Raw genomic sequence first — 24,251 nt, 5'->3', positions numbered from 1 at the left:
TCTGAATATAGGGTTGCCCACTATTTGCAAAGATCTGTCGCTCAGATCCCTGGTACACCTGTTGAAACTGAGGTTGTTGGTATTGCATCATCCATGGCTGCGAAGCCATGTTTTGCTGTGCGATACTAACCGACGGACCAAGACACGGGGTTATGGTTCCCGTTTGTATCTGTGTCGTCCCGGCAGTTGGCGATTGTGGTTGTGTTGCAGGGTCAAGGGGCTGTTGCATTACAACTTGGGGTTGACATACAACAGGCATCGATTGAACTTGCGACACGGTTACAATTGCTGGCGTCGTCGGGATGCTAGACATAGGTACACATTGTTGCATCGAATATACAACTCTCGGTTGTTGGGGCAACATAGGCACCCAACCACTCGTCGTAACTTCAGTCAAACCTGAATGCGGTTGAAAACTGCCGTATGGGTATCCTCCCGGAGGGGGAAGTGAAAGGGCATATTGCCCCCCATACGGTAACAATCCGGAGCTCAAGGGTATAGATTGCCTTTGAGGACTGGATGGTCCAAACTGATTTCCAAAGGGATCAATTTGTCTAGTTTCAACATAAGAATTACCGGGTATTATACCGGAAGAACAAACTGGAACAGACCAAGTTGTCATAATAGTCCCTGGGTGGACTCCTTCTAGCTGTTGAGAGCTAGTCGGGACAGCTGGTATGCCGGCAAACATCGTCGGAGTGACAGCAGGAGCTTCTACTGTCGCTGTGTCATTTGGCACAGTCCTAGATGTCGACGGTTGCTCAGACATTTTAAGTCTATCCAATAAACTGCCTAACGATTCTACAGGAACTTCCACTGGCGATGGACAAACTTCTGATGCAGAAGGAAAAAGAGTGATGCCTACTCCAAAATGAGTTGGAGTATTTGCTTGCTGGTCCTCTACGATTTCCTCTATTGCAATCAAACCAGGAGGAAGAGGAAGACTGTCAGGTCCATAAAAGATTTCTGGTGCCGAAGAAGGGGTTGCTTCGACAGCGACAGTTGTTTGAGCAACAAGACTCTGTGGACCGGTTTCAGATGGAACTGGTTCAGTTATGCAAGTACTTGTTCTTAGACTAGGATCAGTACAACTGTCCCTCTGTCGCTGTTGAACTTCTTCAATAGAGGCAGGGATTCCAGAAATATTAGGAGTGACCAGAATCTCAGATGTAGTTGGAACTGTTGTTCTAACTTTAATGGGAGATTTTGACCCGGTCAAGCGAGTTTGCTTCGTCCGTACTACTCTCGATTCCGGAGACAAAGACGGTTGACTCGCGAGTCTCCTCGAACGACGGAGTTCTAATTGACTTTCCTCCACGGTTGCGGATTACTCGATCAACTAAAATACAAAAAGGGGAATTATGTTTCCGTATTGAATGAATTTTATTAGACGCTTTTAGACACAACTTTGCTTTTTCATGTTTTAAGAGTCGAGAAAAAGCTAAAGATGACTCTAGTCACCTTCGATGTATTAATGAGCCCGAAGTGACAAATGCTCGGTTGGACTTTTTCAGTTATAGAGTTTGAAAAAGGCCAAAAGAAACTGCTCTGGAGATCTAGGCAGAGGGTGTGCCAAACCTTTCGCGAAACCACATAATACGTTTTACGGTACGGGTGGTCGATCTTCGTGAATGCTGTGTTCACTGCATCGCGATCAGTAGGGCGGCCGACACGGCTTCCTAAGGATAAAGGATAAATGCCTATAGGGGTCTCCCAATATACGCGACGGTACGCGGGAGCACAAGTCCGTATTAGTGCTATCGTCCCTCAGGAGGAATCACCCACCTTCGTAGAGATCGACAGTCACTACGTTTAACGACGCCGGAACATGTCTCTACCTAGACCTCTATTGTGAGCGTTATGTTACAAAGCGTTTTTAGATTCATTCAATATATTTTAAGTTGATCTTGTTTAGCAGTTTGTCTTTCAGGATCACCACAAGATGTATGGTACAAATTCCTAAATGCAGCTAAAATGATAAGCAAGCTTTACAATCTTTTTAGCTTTGAAAATCCTAACTACTGAGGGGAGAGAAAAATATTATCTTTCCACACAGATCACAAAGCACAAACTAATGCACTTTCTCCTAGATCAATCACGCAAACTTTTCAAAAATGCGAATGCAAGATGCATGTATTTCTTTTCTTTTCCCTTAATGTTGATGTAAGACAAAAAGGAAACTGTCGTATAATTTTCGAATTCAATTTGAAGCGTAAACAAACAAGTTTTGTCTAAAATCAAAAGACGCCTTACAGGTACTTGTTTTGACACTAAAAATGTATGAATTCAAACCATAAGATGAAAAACAAACAAACTCAAACAGCTATGAACAGTAATAAAACTAGCTCTTAAGATCACAAAGACACTTTTACAGTTCAGGATCTAAGAGGCCACAGCTATACTGGTTTGCTTTTCACAATGGGAAACTGTAACTGAAACAAGAAATACTGAAAGAACAATCACAGTTTCATCACACAACTGAGGCAGAATAATGTCAAGGAAAGTTGGTTTACAGCAAGTACAAATGACAAGCAATCAGCAGCAAAACAACAGTGAAAACAGGGCCAAGACTCAGTAGGAAACCTCAGCAAGACACTGGCTAACTGGTCCAGCGCAGGCTCTGGTCTGTCAAACTGACTTTCAGCGTAGTTCCCGAAGGGAGTACCTGCGCTGAAATGCAGACTGCCTTTGGGCAGCCTGCACTGAGACACGAGAGTTGCGTTTACAAGGATTTCCGGGTCATAAAAAGCTCAAAAATTCACTGTTTTTGCTGAAATAAAAAGCTATAGGTCAAGTACAAGCTAAGGGATGATCAAGAGGATGAAAAGCTATCACAAAGAGTACAAGAGTCTTTTGTAGATCAGCTCTTCAAATCATGAATCTGCTAAAAAATGAGCAAGAGTAGTAGCCCCTCTACTTCGCTTTTGATATAGTCAAAAGCTTTTCGATTCGGTACTCTTTGGTTCAGGAAATGAATAGCAAAGATACTACAAACACCAACAAGATACTAGGCTCCCCAGTGGAGTCGCCAGTTTGTTGTGGGGAAAAGTATCCGACTCGGATGACCCTATCCCTACTCTAAGGGTGACAGTCCTTAGCAACAACTGAAAGTAAAGCTTTGATATTTTCCTTTATGAAAGTACAGAGAAGGAAGAAAAGATTGACCAACCGGTGTCTTTTGCTTTTGTCGATCCTATCCTCTCTCTTTGTCTCTTGTTCCCAGCTCCTTGCTCCCTTTGCCGGCCCAGCTACATACAGATCCTGCACAAACAAGAGAGGGAAACTACAAGAAACATGTACTCATAACTGATGCATGGATTAGAGTGAATCAGATATACAAGTAAATACAATACATCAATGCAATACAAGTATATAGGAGAACATTCAAAGCTTTATTGATAGAAGTAAAAGGGTTCTGAGAAGGTTACAACCATCAATGGCTCCAATCCAGCAGCACCTCCCCAGCAACAAGAAATCTCCTCTTCACCTCTATAAAAGCAATCACCCAATAGCTCTAACTGTAAACCAACAGCACTTCCTTGCTTTGCACAAAATTCCAGCCTCCTTAGACCTCATAGAAGAGCTCTATATATAGGATAGAAGAAGAAAGGATGAGTCAGCTTGAGACTGACATAGAGCTGCCTTGTGTCCTCTCCCTCTTCAGTTAAACTTCAGTTCTTGAGTCCACTTGGAGATCCTTGCTTACACATGGAGATCAAGTACCTCTTACTCATCACAGGGCAAATCCCTTGAACCAAGTGTCAGTTTGGAAGCTTCCTGGGCAATTGACACCTTGCAGAATGACTGTGCCACTTGGCCAATCTCGCCCAACGCAGGTAGCCTTCATTAGTTTTGAATTTCAGCGCAGGTACAAGGAGGAGCAGTTGCATTCCAGCGCAGATGCTCAGTGGAGCAGCTGACATGATCCAAAAATAGCCTGTTTTTGAGTGTTTTCAGGTGGAGAACTGATGGGAAGTGCTGTGGTTTGCTGACCTTGTTCTTCTAGGGGTAAGAACAACATGTTTAGGGACTGAGGATCCCTGTAATTATTGACATTTCATGCTCCATGCTGCGAGGCACAAAAATGTCTATAACAAGGGGGAAGGGAAACATAAGGGATTTAGTGTAGATACAGTCAGTAGTTAGTACTGGGGGGAAATGAGAATGGGAAATGGTGCTTACTAAGCTTTTTGGGAATCAAACTTGGTCAGGAAGTAGATCAAAATGAAAAGAATTTTTAGACAAGAAATGTGGCTTCTTTTCAAAGAAAGAAATCATTTATGACACCAGATTTGTATAAATGAAGAGCACAAGGAGGACTGGTCAGGCAGATCCTGCAGTCCTCATGGGAGGTTAGTAAGAAACTTTGAAGGGAAATGAGGGAAGTTAGTGATGACTTTAGCACTTTGCTACTTAGGCCACTGCTCTTGCCTTTTTTGCTGATGGCCACTTTTATTTACTCCAAGTGATGTACTTGGATTTTAGCTTTCTGCAACATTCCACTGCTTACCCTGCCTATTTCCTAGCATTTTTTGTTACTTCAAGGAGGGTGCACTTGGACTTGCAAACCCTTAGGTGCCTTTTCTTTTCCATTGGCTTTTCTTTTGATTTTCTATCTAAGGCTATCCTTATTGCTTCCAAGGCCCCAGATTAAACAGTTGGGAACCTTCTTTCTCTACCTAACTACTTTGTCTGCCAAGATTGAACTGTTTGGACAGACTTTTTTCTCTAATCTATAACAAAAATTGAAACATGGCCTGACCCAGCTTAAGCTATTGGATCACCCATTGGGAGATAGGGCAGCATCAACCAAATGTAAATGTGTGTCTTCCATCAGAATATGAGATCTTTGCATCCCCAAACTAGATCATATTGGCACTTCCCATGCCAATCATGAAAAATGAAACCTATTGGTATAGGTAGCTAACACAATGGTCAGTGTTCCAACTGTTGGTCGATCGAGAAAATCTACAACATAATTGGTGCTGCCCTTCTTGTATTTGATATTCAACTGGAATCATTGCATGTATGTGGACTAATTATTATGGTGATCATTTTAAAACTTCCCTTGGGTATGTATAAACTACAGGGGTCAATGATTTGTGTGGATGAAAATCTCCTTCCCTAGAATGTAATGTTTCCATTGTCGACAAGTGTGCATGTTGGAATGCATCTCCTTATTGTAGGTGGGGTTTTTTTCGAATCGTGTCGAAATGTATCTCACTATGATAGGCCACCGAATGTCGTTGATGGGTAAGAAATACACTAGTATAATATTCAGAGGTGTTAATCTCAATTTCAAATGGTTATTGCAGGTATTGAAATGTGATTACTAGTGCAGAGAAAATGTGATGTTTTAGCTCTACAAAAGCCTTCTGTTGCGACATGGACCAAAAAAAATTTCCTTTCAATATACACTTGGTAAGTTGAATCAAAGGCCATGTGTTATGAGAGAATCCAAGCACGAACTTATGATAAATATTGGCAAGGCACAAAAAGTTATTAAGTTCTGTTAGAGTGGTTGGGGCTAGCCAATATTGAATGACTTGGATCTTATCTAGATACACATGCACACCTGGCTCATTGATGATGTAACCTAGATATTGGATCTAGTTCATGCCAATGGTGCATTTCACCAAGTTAACACATAATTGGTGCTTCCGTAGGGATTAAAGGACATGCCGAATGTGTTCCAAGTGCTCTTCCCACCTCTTTTTGAAGAGGAGGATGTTGTTCAGATATACAACCATGAATGAGCTTGTAAAGCTCTGTAAGATATCATCCATTAGCCTCATAAAATTTTTAGGGGCATTTAAAAACCCGAAAGGCATGAAAAACCACTCAAAAAGGCTCTCCTTTGATTTGAAGGTGGTTTTCTATACATTCGTGGGTTCGATTGGAACCCGATGACAACCAGACTATAAATCAATATTGTTGAAATAATTGGCCCATTTGAGGTAGTCACGAATGTCAACAATTTGTGGGATAGGATACATGTTCCTAATAATGATTTTATTTAGTGCCCGATAATTAATTCAGAGTCTCCAAGTTCCATCCTTCTTCTGTACAAGTACAATCAGGCTCCCACGAGGTGAGGAACTTAGTCGGATATGCGCTTTTTGCAATAATTCCTAGATCTCCCACTTGATTTCTTCATTTTCCATAATAGAGAGGTAGTATATCATCCCATTGGGTAGATGTGTTACGGGAGTTAGATCGATCAAATGATTGAATTGAAAATGTGAAGATAACCCTACGGGTGAGGAGAGGATTTCCTTGTATTCCTCCATGACCTTATCTACTTGCTTCTGATGTGCAGTGGAATCCTTGGAGGGGGTCGTGGATGTGGCCATGATCTTCTACTTACCTTGAGAACATATAAAAAATAAAAAATAATTCCTGGTCTGGGATATGATGCTACTGCATTTCTTAACAGAGATCAAAGAGATGACAGTAGGCATGGCTACCTATGGTATTTGGTAGAAATTATTTCCCAAAGTAATAATAACAGTGCGAGGCCTTGACTCATACACAACATTACACTTCCCCAAGTAAGGTTGGCCTAATAATACATTACAAACTTAAAGAGGGACAATGTCACACATTACCTCTTCCATGAAGTGTTGGATGCTGTAGGGAAGATGACACTTCTTTCTAACACAAAGATCTCGTCCTTGGTGGTGTCACTCGATGGTGTATGGTTGTTGGTGTGGTGTGGTCGGTAGGCCTAGATACTTAATGACCTTTGGTAATATGATATTATTTTCACTCTCGTTGTCAATAATGAACTGTATCAGAGACCCTTCACCCACATATGTAAGTGGAAGAGATGCTCCCCTTCCTCATGATCTTGAGGCTAAATCTTCCGGATCTTAGTGGTGGCAATAATGGTGCTAGGATTTGCATCAACAATTTGCTTCCATTTGTCATTCCCCTTGTTATTTTATTACTCAAATTCATAACATGCATCTGACTCTAAAGTATTTAGCTCAACCACTAGTGATTGTTTGGTTCAACACTCACCTGTGTTTTGAGTGGGGCTCTTATGAATCTCACACCATTTTCTTCTGCCCTTCTTTGTCTTCGTGGTATTTATCTTTGCTTGTGGTTTTGGTGGGTTTTCCTTGGTGACACCACCTCCACTTTGTACTTTTTCCTGTGGTTTGGGGCCCCATTTCCCTTAATTTGGATTCGTAGATCCAAAGTCTCGCTTCTTCTGTTTAAATTTCTACTCGATCTTGACAACATATTGATAGGAGGTGCTAAGTGGGGAGGTGTATAGGAATTCCATCATGTCTTGGATGTAGTTTTGTAGAAAACTATGATACTTGAGTACCATATGCCTCTCAGAATATTTGATATCCCACTTCATGCGAAGGGTACGAAAAATATTTGTGAACTTCGACACGTCTTAGTGACTTCCTTGTTATAGTGTGGTCCACTTATATACTTATCTTCATAACTCCTGATAGGGTAATATTGTTCCCTAATGATGTCTCGAAAAGAATTCTAAGTAGGTGTGGCTTAAAAAATTGATGGTTCCCTCTCCTCCCTTTGCTTACCACAGGTTTTCCAATAGTCCTTGATGTGAGGGGCATTTTTGAGGAGTGCAAAAGTAATATTTTCCCTATTGGAAAAAACATGAATAAAAAAATATCCTTCCATGATATTTAACCATTTATATATGGAATATGCATTTATTTCGCCTTCAAATATGGGAAATTCAAAGTCAACTTGTACCTTAAATGGATAGGTGACTCTAGGGTTGTTGTTGGATGAAGATGCATCACCTGTGGGCATCCATCGAAGGATCTAGGAAAAGTTTACCATCATATCGTTTCTTTGTCACTTGAGGGCTTCTTAGAGAAATATTTTGAAAGGATATCTTGCTCCCTCATATTTCTTTTCTTTTTCCATGGGAGGCCACAGGGGATCAATGAGGCTGCTCTTGCAAAGGTTCAACCATTTCAAGCTCTAACTCCTTATACCCTGACCTCATTGGGGACATGCACAGAACAAAAAAGAAAAAGAAGACCACTCTAATACCAATGATCCATATTTTTACATTAATGAAATGAAATATATATTTGAATAGGGGTCGATGATTCTGTGGATGACCATCTCCTTCCCCAGAATGTAATGCTTCCATTATCAGCAAGTATTCAAGTTGAAATACATCTCCGTATTGTAGGTGGGGCATTTCTTAATTGTGTCAAAAAGTGTCTCACTATGATAGGCCATTGGATGCCCTTGATGGGTAAGAACCTCACAAATAGAATAGCTAGAGGTGGCTATCTCAATTTCAAATAGTTATTGCAAGTCTGGAAATGTAAGTAATGGTGTAGAGAAAATGTGGTGCTTCAGCTCAACACAAGCCTTCTATTGGGATTTGAACCAAAAAACTTTCCTTTTGCTCTACCCTTGGTAACTTGACTCAAAGGCCATGTGATATGATAGAACCCAAACACAAAGTTCTGATAAAAAATTGTAAAGCCCAAAAATTTGTGAATTTATGTTAGACTAGTTGGGTCTAGCTAATCTTGAATGAATTGGATCTTATCTAGATCCACATGCACACCTTCGTCATTAATGAAGTAACCTAGATATTGGATATGGTTCATGCCAATGGTGCATTTCTCCTAGTTAGCACATAATTGGTGCTTCCTTAGGGATTGAAGGTGATGACCTACATGGTCAATTTCCCCCATAATAGTAACCTGAAAACACTAGGCTACATCCCAAGTCTCAAGACAGGGACTCAAATCCTTCAAATCCCCAACTATTCCATAAAACTGCCCCTAAAAATTAGTTCCTCAACTTAACATGGAAGGATTAATCTCAGATTTTTTTTATGCTCTCTGGAATACTTGGGTGTGATTAAGTGAACTCATAAGCATATAAACCCGTTGTTCCTCAATACTCATGTGCTCGTTTACCTTCAAAATTTTTGTATGTGTGACAACGTTGAAATTCAGAACCGAAACCCAACTGTTGGAACATGAACTAAACTCTAGAACAAGAAGAAGAATATTGGTTCAAGAACATAACTCCCTTCTTGGCTATGCTGTGGGTTACCATTTTCCCTTCATCTGCTCTCTCACCTTCTTGCCAAGATCATACCATCATTATGGTGTTGTTCGACTAGGTGTTGATACAGATCTGCCAGTCTTTCCAAGCTTACAACCACTTTTCTCAACACAACTTTGCATTGTAAACACTCTCTATGCTTTCTCTGCCTTTCTTCCATGCAGAAACTCAACTCTGATCCTCATACTTCAGCATTACTCACACACAATTCACTGGTATTATAAGTTTTGCACAATCCATAATTACCTATATTCAATGAGGACTTTACACATAGTTTAGTGCACTTGTGTCAATCCATTGGTCCTCATTCAATTTCGTCTCAAACTTGGTTAATAAACAGAGCATAAATTAAACTTGTATTTACAAAATGACCAGAAAGGTTTGCATTCTATTTCAACCAACGATCACAGTGATAAGGATTTCAATCCCAAATAGAGGTGATCCTCACACCTTCGGTTACCTTTGACACAACTTTATTGTGATTCGCATCACATTCCACACAAAAATTACCAAATCTAGGCTCTTCTAATCATTCAGAGTCTTGAAACGATGGACAATGGGTTGGAGGATAACTACCTCCATCTCAAAATGCTGCAATCTTGAAACACTGTAACTTTACACCATTCGTAGCTCAACAACGAGCTTGATTTAGTTACATAGGCTCAGGCACAATGACTCCTTCAACACATAGTTGAATTTTTTTTATTACACTGGCTCATCGATTATATTTCTTACATAGACAGAACATATGCAACACAATCCATGCTCTAAAATGAAAAATCCACACTGGATCTGTAGTATTTCTTTCTCTGTAATGAAAAATCTTCAAGAGCTGATCTCACTTGTCTTTCCACACATTCTAAAGACATATTCAATCTACAATTGAGCTCAAAATTATAGTGTATTTTAATAATTCACAATCCTTTATAGACGGGATATCAATTCTACTCCCATTCTCAGATAATTTATGAAATTGACAGTGTACCAAAAGACATCACGTAGAAATAAATTACAATTCACAATAGGGATAATTTCTAGAGATGCAAATTGATTCTCTCTATAAATCACATTCAAACAAAATTACTTGATATACAATCTAAGGATAAATCGAGTCCTGGTCTATTTCTCACTCTTGCACTCTCTTTGGCCTATTATTCTTCATTTCAAGTGGCCTCCTCTAATGTCTTTGATGCTTACAAATATATATAAAAGGATTATGCAACCAATTCTATTGCAAATCCATAATCCATTCAACCATATCCAAGAAATCCTCTAAATCCACTTTTGACTCAACTAAATCCTATTCTAGGATCTCCTAATCCCTAAGATCTTTATAAGATTTTTATTAGTCTAATACCTCTCGCATTCTCAATTATTTGAGAATATTTACATTAAAACCTCACACATATATCTCTCACTCAAATCATTTAAAAATATACAAAATTCCTATTAATAAATTAAATTCCTCATGAAACATTAGACCCTGTAAGTCAACCAAAATACAATGATTTTTCTAGAAGTGTTCTCCTACATCAGACTCCCAACTTTATAAGAAATCATGATCTCTAGATCATGTGTCTCCAATCGTTATCCTCCTGGATCCCAGACTTTGTTTTGCAGTGATCTCTTTGCTTCATTTAGTTGTTGTCCATGTACTCCACTATCTTTTCTTGCTACTCTTGGTTTCCATATTTTAGTTTGTAAAGTTCCACTGAGTTTTCCTTCAACATTTGTTACAGTCCAGTCTTTCATATAGCTGATTGTTTGTCTTCTCTTTATGCAACCTCTTTCCTTATGTTTCTTCCTCATAAGCTTCATAAAATTTTCTATTTCACTATCCAGATTACTTTGCTGCTGCATTTTGCTTTCATTCTCAGGGATATAAACACTTTGGTAACCTTTCATACTTTCATCTTCAAGCTGCTGACTACCTTCTTCAACTTTTTCTGCTTCAACTTCTTCTATTATTCTTGAGATTGCTCCAGATAATGTTGTAGATATTGATGCCACCCAAACTTCCTGAATATCCTTGAAGATATCTCCCTCTGCAATATCCAATTGCTGCTTCTTATTCTCAATTTTACCTTCAAGAAGTAAATTACCTTTCAACTCATTAGTAACAGACTTACTATTAACTTCTCCTTTGCTAGCCAGGGCATTAGGAACTTGGATACTAACATATTTCTCTGTTTCAATCAAAGTTTGAGACTCTTTTTCATCACAGTATGTAATCACATCTTCGTACTCATATTCCTCCAACAAATATTCCAACAACTCCTCTTCTGCTTGATAATCTTCAAGTACTTCATCACAATGTTGTTCATCATCCTCAACGTGTCTTTCTTCATCCTTCATCAACCACTTCTCAAAAAACATTACCTCATCTTAAACATTCATCATCTTTTCTTCAGGCTTGTGAGAATAACCCTCTTCCATGGCCATCTCCTCTAACATCAAACCCTCATTCTCTAGCGTACTTTCCAGCAATTTAATATCTTTGCTCCATGGATTAAGAATTTCCATGGAATCTTCCTTAACATGCATAACAATCTGCAATAACTGTTCTTCATTTTCTAAATCTGCAACCACACACAAAATGTCAGAAATAAAAACATTAGGCCTGTCAACCTTACTTATCAGCATATCCATTTGCTGATATGAACTCCCCAAAGAGCTCATGAGACTTCCTGCAAGTCTCTCTTCCTCCTAATTCTCCAAGCAACTTATAAGATCTTTAATAGACCTTTTCTCAGCATCATCTTCTCCAAGGATATCACCTTGCTCTGGTTCACAATAGTGAACTCTTTCCTCTATTGTCAATGGCCTGTATTTGAACTCAACTCCTCTGAGTTTCTCCTTCTCCTCTAAAGTATTCATCCTCTGGTTTAACTCCTCCAAGATTTTCTTCAACTTCCCTTTATAAATCTGCATTACTAGCCACTTGACTCTCTTCTTCATACTCCATCCATGTCTCCAATTCTTTGGCATCTCTCCTTTGTGTAGCAGCTCCATCATGTAACCGAGTTTATCCTTCATCTCAGTCATCTCTCTATCAAGCTCCTCTTGACTCATCTTCTCTATGCCTTTTACTTTTTCACATTTCCTTCTGTTGTGGCTTTTCTCTAAACCTTTGTAGTGACATTCAATGATCATTTGCTTTCCCTCCTTTATGAACTTCATCTTGTTCACTTGTAGACTGCATCTAAGCCTCTCTTTCTCAGCAAGTCTTCATACCTGCTGCAAGTACCTCACCAAGCCTTCTCTCCTTTGAGCTTGGTATTTTGGTAACACTAGTTCTCTATTTTTGGAACCTCTATTGAGCAACTCCTTTGCTCCTTGGCTTATGCAATTCCACTTCCTTCTGAGAACATTTTCTTGTCCCCCTTATCCAACTTCTATTGGAATTATTCAAGGTTCTGCCACTGTTTCCCCAGAGTCTTTCATTCACTTTGTTCCTTAGAACACATACAAGTTCCCTTGCTTGTCTACTACTATCAATCTTCAATCTGTGTTTAACCTGCAAAACTCAAACCAGAGTTTAGATAAAACACTACCTGCAAAATTTCACAAGGCAGTCTACTTTCACTCTTCAACATTCAAATGGATCTCCATTCTTCTTGAAAAATCAATCGTTGCTTTGTCAGATTTTACTGTCTGACTTATCTTTCTACACTTTCTTCCGCCTTTTCGTATTTTATTCTTAATTCTTCTCCTCTATTTCGGTTCAATCCCATTTTCACAAGAAATCAACCATTGTCGTGCTTTCTTTGTGCTTCTACATAGTTCAACTCTAGAATCTTTATTTATAACAATTATTTATTTAACTGGCTCTGATACCAAATGATCACCTACCAGGGTAATTCTCCCATAATCAGTAACTTGAAAAAAACTAGGCTACATCCCAAGTCTTGAGACAGAGACCTTTTCTAGGAAAACTAGTGTCTTTTTGATCAACTAGCCCTCTAGGATTGGCAGCTACCCTAGAAACAAATAGTTTAAATAAATTTGTCATTTTCTCTATGTATAATAGATAAGAGAGAGGCAAAAGAACCAACCTGGATCTTCCGCTTGACTCCTTGCTTGATCTCTCTCCCCCGTGACAGAGCTTGCACCTCCTTTCCTACTTATCCCACTTAGAGAATACCTGTAGAAACAAAGTAACAAAACATCATCAAAGCATTTTGATCTATTATATCATAAGCATTGCATAATCAGAAATACAATGAACATACAATGGCATTCACAAATAACAACATTCACAAATACACAATTGTATGGAGGAAAACTCAAAGAACTTTATTAAATAGAAGGGAGAATTACAACCCAGCTGTCTGATCAGGCATCATCCTCCTAGCATCAAAGCCCTCTTCACCTCATGAAAGGCAAGATCACCCAAAAATACAATACTCTGTCTCAGACACAAACTATCAACACTTCCTTACAAATTATAAAATTCCAACCTCCAAATATCTCATATGTGGGATCCATTTATAGATGTATGCAATGGTGTGAGTCATATCTATGTTTTTTATTAGTGTCATTCCACTTGTTGTTTTCGGTGCCACTTGGAGATTTCTTGGATCTTTTACTCATCCCTAGACAAATTCAGAGAGGTAAGTGTCATAGGAGAAGTTTCTAGAATATTCCATGAGCATTCATTTAGCAAACTATCTCCGACATTTGTCCATTCTCTCTTATCGCACCCCACAGAAGGCCACTTTAGTATGCATCACACCTGGTTAGTGTAGAAGTCAGTATGCACCACACCCTGACAGTGGAACTTTCAGTATGGTCCAGTCTAGGCTAGTTCTGGATGGTTTTTTAGGTGGAACTTTTTGGGAATGATGTAATCAGTTGACCATGATCTTTTAGGGTATGAAACAACAGTTTTAGGGGTTAAAGAGCCCTATTTTATCGACATATAAGATTGTGGTTTAAGTGCCAAAATATGTCTATAATAGTTTCCCCCTAAAGCATGAAGTCATAAATCTTGATGTCGGGTGAAATGCTTTAACATGAGGATCTGAGGTTTCGAAACTGGAAGGTGACTTATATAAGATACAATATGATACATCATCACAATATAATTTCCATGATCTAGCTGGGGTGGGCATTCTCATGCTCAACTTTTATAAATTCATTTCATGTACATAGAACAGATAATCCTCTACAACTGCAGACTGGTGATTCTTCATATGTAGAGTCATCCTCCCTGGTTTGGATGACCATCTGTGTAGCTTCTGTGTACATTTGATGTCTTTATATCCCTAAATATATCACAGCCTGGATGGATGAAACTAGATTCGGGGTCTTCAAACTCATTCAATATTCGCGCGATGTATAAGTTGATCCATGTGAAAAGATGTTCTGAAGTCGAACACGGAAAGACATCGCCTGATTACCAGCCAATAATGTGAGCTGTTAACAGACGCGATAGCAATCACCGATAATGATAATGACCCTCAAGGTACTACAGTAAAATTCACATGGTGTGAATATATGATCCGATGTTGAACACCACGCAAAATATTTCGGTCGAAGGCTATTGATGTCAACCTGTCGCTGGAAATGAGTAACTTGCCATTGAGTCATGCAAGCTTCAAAGTACTGAAAGGGTTGTTTCTAAGTCAACTTCTTGGATAATGAGCTGATGTCGACAAGAAGTGACCCATCGTAGGAGGGCCTTATTTTATCCCACATCTACAACACGAAACGAAGCAAATGATTTTCTAGAGGTGAAAACGATCTGATGATACAAGGTTCAGGAATGATAGTCATGAAAAATGGAGGGTGAATGTATTGCAGTGGATGAGGCATTAACTGGATTGTGAATTCTCAACTGAATGACTTCTCTTGAACATATCTGTGACACTGAGATGGATTGGTAGCATTAACCCCAAAAATGGATGGTGAGAAAGACAAATAGTGAAATAACTGCTGAACGTAAGAACCCAACACCACTCAATCATGGTGATGGAGTGAAAGTGTCATGTTCAAGAGTGACCTGCTACCATAAAAATTTTCAATTTTTCTTCCCTTCTTCCCCAGTCATTTCTGACCAATACCTCTTTACTTTTGTTAATCTTGAGGAAGATAACATATGCTTCTTCCATAATTTTCCCTTCGGGAAAACCTGTTGCTATGTTCTTAGCAAGTCTAGTGATAGTGAAGCTCATTCTTGTCCTGGTGGACAAGTTTTTCGCTATTGTTTTAATGAGTTTAACGACAAGGATAACTCAGTCCTTCTCATCTTTAGAGAGTTTGAAAAGGGATGAAAAGAAAACTCCAGAAGTTCTTTTTTGTAGCATAATCCCTTCGGTCTGAAAAAGATTAAAATAATACAAAAGGGATGACTTTTCGATCACTTGAGTAAGCCGAAAAAGACAAGCGCTCAAACTTTTTTGTGAGATAATCCCTCAGGTCTGAAAAAAGATTAAAATATACAGGAGGGATGGCATTTCCGACCACTTTAATTAGCTGAAAGGCCAATTTCTCGAAAATATTTTCATATTTAGCGAGTCTGAAAAGGGTTTCAAGAGGAGTTGTTTTTGAGGAGTGAATGGTGTCTAGGGTAGCAACTGGTTCTGGGTAGGCTTGGAACTTCTCAAAACATGGTCATGTGAAGAGGGTGGCTAACAAGACCACTCGTTGTAGCTGTTCCTCAAAAAGGTAAACAATCAAGTGGAAGCGTATGATCGGCCAAGAGAATGGAGGTGATGGCAATCACAAAGTTTATTTACCAAAGGTGGGTTCATTTTTTAACGAGCTTGAACCTTGCGGAAACTATGCTCAGTGTGGGTGCGGGTTCATTTTTTAATGAGCTTGAACCTTGTGGAAACTATGCTCAGGTGGTAGGTTTATTTCTTAACGAGATTGAACCATGTGATAACATATGCTCAGGGGTAGGTTTATATTTTAACGAGCTTGAACCATGCGACAACATGCTCAGGGGTAGGTTTATTTTTTAATGAGCTTGAACCATGCGACAACATATGCTCAGGGGTAGGTTTATTTTTTAACGAGCTTGAACCATGTGACAACATATGCTCAGTTAAGTGGTCAACGATGTTCAATTCACTGTTTAGCACATGAGATTCTTTTGACGGTCGTTTAACCTACTCAATCACTTCATCAAATTGATTAGAAATACATATATATGTACGAAAAATGAATTAAAACTAAAATTTTACTTGAAGTACGTGAATAGTAAACATAAAAATTAGTTTTACCTTTCATTTTCATCATTTCATTTCAAATTTGGGATTTTCGGGCTCTAGAGTGGTTTTCCCCCTCAAATTTCATCAATTGATTTTGGGAGATCTAGTGGACTATTCTCCACGCTGTCAAGACTAGGTAGGAGCTAACCCTAAGCTCTTCATTTTCATTCCATCTTTTCTTAATTCTGAGCAAGTTTTTTCACATTTCTGGGCCCTTGGGGTTTGAAGATCTTGTTCCCCAATCATCGCACCTAGCCAGTATTGGAAGGTGCAATTCATACTGAGCTGCCAATAGGCCAGTCAGTATGCATCCCACCTTGCTCAAAGGCATGGTGTAATGGGCGTAGAAGGGCATCATTACACAGTGATTTTTCATCAAATTTTTGCCTATTTTTGCTCAAACTTGGATCCTAACTCATCTTTTGTTTGCATTTCAGTTTTTTGTTGAATCAAGATGGTTATCACATGGCATGAATGTGAACATGAAGAACAGGACATGATTGGCTTACACGACTAGGGCACAGTTGCTGCATTACGAAACTGTGGCTTGCTGAAGTTCTTCCGCATATCCAACATGAGGCAACAAATCAGTTTGTTGTAGTATTTTCTCGATTCTTGGGATTCAATTGACCAGGTATTCCAGATCACAGGTAAATCTATTCCATTGACAGTCGAGGACATTTAATTTCTAACTGGTTTTTCAAGGCATGGTGCTCCTCTTTCACTATCAAGATTTGCTCGTGGAGGTGAATCTGTGAAAGGTTATATTCATCGGTTCTGTAGAGATGGATCTCAGCCTAGCAAAGATGGCAAGATCAATATTCAGGATGTCACTGATTAGTCCTTGAGGAACATTTTATTTACATTTTCTAGATTGGCTGGCAGCGCGACCCTTCATTTGGCAAACAGATCTTATATGCAGTATGCCATAGAATGCTTAGAACTGAAGGTGTTCAACTGGTGCGAGGCGGTACTTCCTGTCATAAACGAACAAATTTCCAAAGTAAAGAATGGAAGAACCAAGAATTTTGGCTATGGTTCCATATTAACTGCTTTTTCTTGGGAGAGGATTCCACTGATGCAACCTCATAACATTTCACTGGGATTGCGAGCACCGAGGGAACCACGGATGTAGAGATGGGTTGATCTTATGGCCAAACATGCCAGTCAGTCATAAATTTCCTTCTTTGATGCCTTTCTCGAGTGGTTCGACCATCAGGAGATGGTCTTTATGGAGTATCCATACGTCAGGATGGATTTCCAAGGCGACCTAGATTTGGCATTACCAGCTGGCGAGCAGTGGAGTGCTATAGGTAAAATGATTCAACCACATCTTTGTTTATCAGTTTTATAATGTTTTTGTGTTTTTTAATGTTATCAAGACTAATCAAACTCATATGTGTGTGCAGATATTGGGCCAGTGTGACCAGTGGCATGCCCACGGGCGGCAGTTGATGCTCCAGCAGGAGAGGCTGTAGGGAGGGTTGTCCTTCGAGATTTGGACATGTCGGAGATCCTGGCAGTGTTGTAGGATCAGATGGAGGGCTTCACTCTCGGTATTCAGGATGTTAGGACCAATGAGTAACCTTTGAGGTTACAACGCCATACTATTGGTGTGCCGAGTCAATGGACCAGGCTCTTGCACATGATTGCATAGGCGGTGACATGTTATCACCCGCATCATTAGTCTAGGATGCTTCCCTGCATTCATTTTTGAGTTTCTTGGTGATGTGACTGATTTTGTCTTGGACACAAAAATTTTTGTAAAAATTATAAACAGTTATATATTTTGGATTTTCGGAGTTTTATTTTGGTTAAGCTATCAAATCCTGATGCAAATGTTAATGTGAAATGCTTTCTTTACAAATGCTGCAAATGTCTATCTAACACATAGTTTGCTAATGAATCAGTCAATGTGTTTAAGTTTCTTGAAATGTGTTGATATTGAATAGAATCACACTATCTTTCCAAAATCCTGACTCTTAGGAACATGCGATAAATAGTTGGGTTCTAAATGGAATAAATGCTAGTAAGCTATAGAATGACGAACTGTGAATCCAGCCTGATAATAAGTCAGCATATTCCACATGAAATGGCATGAGAGATAAGTTTAATCAACGCGCTATATTCAGTGATTTTGTTCATCGAATTACAAATACATATCCCCCTGAAACTCACTAAGTCACCGCTTGGAGCGAAAATGGCCCAGGCTGCAGAAGATACATTCTGTGTACTACAACTAGCTCTGTAATCATACCCAACAAATGGTTCGAAAAAGTTTTACATCTGCAACAAATGCGAAGTGGATTACCGAACGAAAATGATTACTCTAACAGAAAACACAAAAAATGCAATAGAAGCATATTTACAATGAGTTTACTACACTTAATCAAGCATAGTAACATTTCAGATACAACCCATTTCAGGGCTGCGACAGTGGAATCTCATCATAATCGACCAACTCATAGGCTCCTTTTTTCAATATCCATTTAACAATGTAGGGGCCCATCCATAATGGTTTGAATTTACCTGCTCCTAATTTTTTAGAGTCCTGATCGTAAAGCAAGACCAGGTCACCTTCTGAGAAGACACAAGGCTTAACATTTTTTTCAAATTGCGCCTTGACGCATTTCCTATGTGCTTCGTTAGCTAACGTGTCATCACGACAGGTTTCATCTAGGTGGATTAGTTCCAAGAAACAAGCCACAAGATTTTGCACTGAATTGGTAAGACTGCTTCCAGACCATACACCAACTGAAAAGGCGTAAATCCAGTTGCATTTCTCACCGAAGTCCTATATGCCCACAGAGCTGTGTACAGGATTAAATGCCAAATCCATTTGTGGACTCCAATCATTCTCTGCAACATGTACTTTAGGACCTTGTTGATTGCCTCAACCTATCTGTTAGCCTGCAGATAATATGGAGTAGAAGTGTCGTGAGATAGCCCTAATTTGGTAGTCAATTCAATCATCATGTGATTGTGAAAATGTGACCCATGATCTGTGACTATAGCCTCTGGAACACCAAATCTAGAAATTACATGATTGAAAAAGAAAAGAGCAGTCATTTCACCGCTGTTGTTTAATGTAGTCATCGCCTCGGCCCATTTTGCAAAATAGTCAACAACGACTATAATATACCCATGCCCCCCAGCTGAGGTGGGGTTACATGTTATGAAATCAATGCCCCATTTAGCGAATGACCCAACAACAACTACTAGATGTAGTCGTGTAGGTGGTAATCTGGTTTTGTGATAAAAAATATGACAAGCATGGAAACTTCTGACTGTAGTCATGCAATCTTTGAATATGGTGGGCCAGAAGTAACCTGCTCATAAGATCTTTTGTGCAGTAGCGTAACCAGATAGATGCCCCCCACAAGCACCTGAATGATAATCATTCAAAACTTTTTCGGCCTCGTCATGCATGAGCCACCTTCGTAGAACTGTATCGACACCACGACGGTAAAGCGTATCACCAATGATCAATGATTTTTTGGCTTGGTATCGAGTATGTCATTGTTCAGAGCGAGAGGTGTCAGGCCTAAAAGTTTGGGTTTGGAGATAGACCAATATATCCCATACCATGGATTTCTTGATGATATCAGAAACAGAGTCTCATCCATGATCGATGTTATGGATGTTAAATCGTTAGATGACGAGGGAAGGTCACAAAGTAACTCTGCAAAGATAACAGATTTCTTTGATTTGGATTTCATGAATTCCAGATCAAACTCCTACAAAATGGCTATCCATTTGGAATATTTTCCCCCAGCATTTGACGCGATAGAATGTAGGTCATAGGGTTGCAATCTAACACAATGGTAGTTTTGCGAAACCGAACGTAGTGTCAGAATCTCTGTACTGCTTGAACGGCTGCTAAAGCCAATTTTTCAACATAAGAGTACTTGCTTTCTATATCATTAAGGTTTAGACTTAAATAATAGATAGGATGTTCAATTCCATTATCTTCTTGCACTAAAACCATGGCGATGGTCGTATCTGCAGCAGCGAGATATAGGTTAAAGTCTTTTTAATAGTAAGGATCGTACATTAATGATGCTTTTATCAGGGAATCTTTTAAAGCATCAAAGAAAGCTTGCGCAACATGATCCCAGTGGAAGGGTACTCCTTTTTTCAAAAGACATGTATAACCTTTAGCAAGTTCAACATAATGTGGGATGAACCTCCTCAGAAAGTTAGCTTTGCCTTGGAGTCTTTGAATCTGAAGTAAATTTGAAGGTGGAGGCATGTCAAGGATTTCCTGAACATTAAATTGGTCGAGTCAAATTCCATCCTTAGAAACCACAAAACCAAGTAGTCGACTAGAACCAACACAAAACACACACTTGTGCGGATTGAGTCGTATCTTGTAGTGTCAGAAATGTAGAAATATGGCTCTCAAATTCTACAGATGATCAGTCCACTTTTGCGAATGAGCCAGTAGATCATCAAGATATGGTTGAATGATGTTCTTGATGTCATGGAAGGCGTAGTTCATTGCCCTCTAAAAAGTTTCCCCTGCGTTCTTCAAACTGAAAGGTAATTTACGATATGCGAATGTGCCCCACAGACATTTAAATGCAGTCTTTGACTAGTCCTGTGGGCGGATATTGATCTGATTGTATTTGGAAAAATCAATCCATAAATGAAAATATTTTGCATCCGACACATTCATAAATTATCCGGTCGATGAAGGGTGTAGGATAGTTGTCCTTCGGACATGGTTGATTTACATCCCTATAATTGACGCACACTCTAATTGTTCCTTGTTTTTTCATTACAAGAACAATGTTTGATACCCAATCAGTAAGACCAACAGGGTAAATGAAACCACCATGTAAAAGTTTTTCAACTTCTGCCTTAATGACAGTGGCTTTCTTCGGATGTATAGGTCAAAGCCTTTGTTGTACTGGTTTGACATCTGGATACATCTTAATTTCATGTTCAACAATTCTCGAGTCAATGCTTGGCCTTTCTTCATAACCATGCAAAGACATCTCTGAATTCGCGAAAGAGAGTGCCATAAATTTCCAGTTTTGTTGGAGAACAAGATTTTCAAACGTGAATATTCTCTACAACATTAGGTCTGGTCGAGATATAATGGCTATATTTTCTTCAATATTGGACAGATTTCACTCGGAATCCACTATATTTATAGTAATTGATAGAAAAGCAAAAACTGAAGGATGATTAAGGTCGCATCTTCATTGTTATCTTGAAGGTGGGATAGATGGTGGTAATCTTCCCACGATGTCTCTCCTATCATCATTGACTGGATGATTCCTTCGTCTGTAGAGTGTAGTAGACACCAGGGATAGGAAGAGGTACCATACTCTAGAGACCTATCTATCCAAACACTCTCCCCAGTGGAGTCACCATTTAGTTTCTAGGAAAACTAGTGTCTTTTTGATCAACTAGCCCTCTAGGATTGGAAGCTACACTAGAAACAAACAATTTAAAGCAATTTACAATCCTCTATGTGTAATAGATAAGAGAGAGGCAAAGGAACCAACCTGGATCTTCTGCTTGACTCCTTACTTGATCTCTCTCCCCCTTGACAGAGCTTGCACCTCCTCTGCTACTTATCCTGCTTAGAGAATACCTATAGAAACAAAGTAACAAAACACCATCAAAGCATCTTGATCTATTATATCATAAGCATTACAGAATCAAAAATACAATGAACATACAATGGCATTCACAAATAACAACATTCACAAATACACAATTGTATGGAGGAAAACTCAAAGAACTTTATTAAATAGAAGGGAGAATTACAATCTAGTTGTCTAATCCAGCATCATCCTCCCAACATCAAAGCCCCCTTCACCTCATGAAAATCAAGATCACCCAACAATACAATACTCTTTCTCAGACACAAACTATTAGCACTTCCTTACAAATTATAAAATTCTAGCCTCCAGATCTCTCAAATGAGGGATCCATTTATAGATGTATGCAAGGGTGTGAGTCATATATGTGTTTTTCATTAGTGTCATTCCACTTGTTGTTTTTGCTTCCACTTGGAGATTTCTTGGATCTCTTACTCATCCCTAGGCGAATTCAGAGAGGTAAGTGTCATAGGAGAAGTTTCTAGAAGATTCCATGACGATCCAATTAGCAAACTGTCTCAGAAATTTGTCCATTCTCACTCATCGCACCCCCCAAAAGGCCTCTTTAGTATGCATCGCACCTGTCTAGTGTAGAAGTCAGTATGCATCGCACCCTGACAGTGGAGCTTTTAGTATGGTCTAGTTTAGGCCAGTTCTGGATGGTCTTTTAGGTGAAACTTTTAGGGAATGATGTAATCAGTTGACCATGATATTTTAGGGTATGAAAAAAAACTTTTAGGGGTTAAAGAGCCTTAGTTTATCGACATATAAGATTGGGGTTGAAGTTCCCAAATATGTCTATAACAGAGACTCAAATCCTTCAAATCCCCATCTATTCCATAAAACTGCCCCTAAAAATCATTTCATCAATTTAACATCGAAGGATTAATTTCATATTTTTTTTTATGCTCTCTGGAATACCTGGGTGTGATTAAGTGAACTCATAAGCATATCAACCCATTTTTTCTTAATACTCATGTCCTCGTTCACCTTCATACTTCCTGGATGTGTGAGAATGTTGAAATTGAGAAGCGAAACCCAACTGTTGGAATAGGAACTAAACTTCAAAACACGAACAAGACTATTGGTTCAAGAACATAACTCCCTTCTTGGCTATGATGTGGGTTACCATTTTCCCTTCATCTACTATCTTGCCTTATTGCGAAGATCATGCCATCATTACGGTGTTGTTCAGCTCCATGTTGATACGGATCCGCCAGTCTTCGCAAGCTTACAACCATTTTTCTCAACACAAGTTTGCATTGTAAACACTGCCTATGGTTTCTCTTCCTTTCTTCCATGCAGAAGGCCAACTCTAATCCTCATACTTCAGCTTTACTCACACACAGATCATTGGTATTATAAGTTTGGCACAATCCATAATTACCTATATTCAATGAGGACTTTACACACAGTTGAGTGGACTTGTGTCGACCCAATGATCCTCATTCAATGTCGTCTCAAACTTGGTTAATAAATAGAGCATAAATTAAACTTTTATTTAGACAATGAATAGAAAGGTATGTATTCTATTTCAACCAATTATCATTGCAATAAGGATTTCAATCCTGAACAGAGGTGATCCTCACACCTTCGATTACCTTTGACGCAACTTTAATGTGATTCACATCACATTCCACACAGAAATTACCAAATCCAGGCTCTTCTAATCATTCGGTCTCTTGAAACGATGGACGGTGGGTTGAAGGATAACTACCTCCATCTCAAAATGTTGCAATATTGAAACGCTGCAACTTTACACCATTCATAGCTCAACAACAAGCTTGATTTAATTACACAGGCTCAAGTACAATGACTCCTTCAAAGCATAATTGAATTCTGTCTATTACACTCGCTCATCGATTGTATTTCTTACATAGATAGAAAATAAGCAACATATTCCATGCTCTAAAATGAAAAACCCACAATGGATCTGTAGTATTTCTTTCTCTGTAACGACAAATCTTCAACATCCAATCTCACTTGTCTTTCCACGCATTATAAAGATGGATTCAATCTACAATTGAGCTCATAGTTATAATGTTTTTTAATAATTCACCATCCTTTATAGTTGGAAGATCAATTCCAATCCCATTCTCAGATAATTTATGAAATTGATAGTGTAGCAATAGACATATCACGCAAAAATAAATTACAATTCAAAATAGGGATAATTTCTATAGATGTAAACTGATTCTCTCTATAAATCACATTCAAACATAAATTACTTGATTACAATTTATGGATAGACCGAGTCTTGGTCTATTTCTCACTCTTGCACTCTCTTTGGCCTATTATTCTTCATTTCAAGTGGCCTCCTCTAATCTCTTTG

Source organism: Pinus tabuliformis, chromosome X, assembly GCF_031772625.1.
Source record: "Pinus tabuliformis cultivar Carrire ecotype Pingquan chromosome X, CPIR1, whole genome shotgun sequence".
In the NCBI taxonomy this organism is placed as follows: Eukaryota; Viridiplantae; Streptophyta; class Pinopsida; order Pinales; family Pinaceae; genus Pinus; species Pinus tabuliformis.
This window is presented reverse-complemented; position numbering follows the sequence as displayed.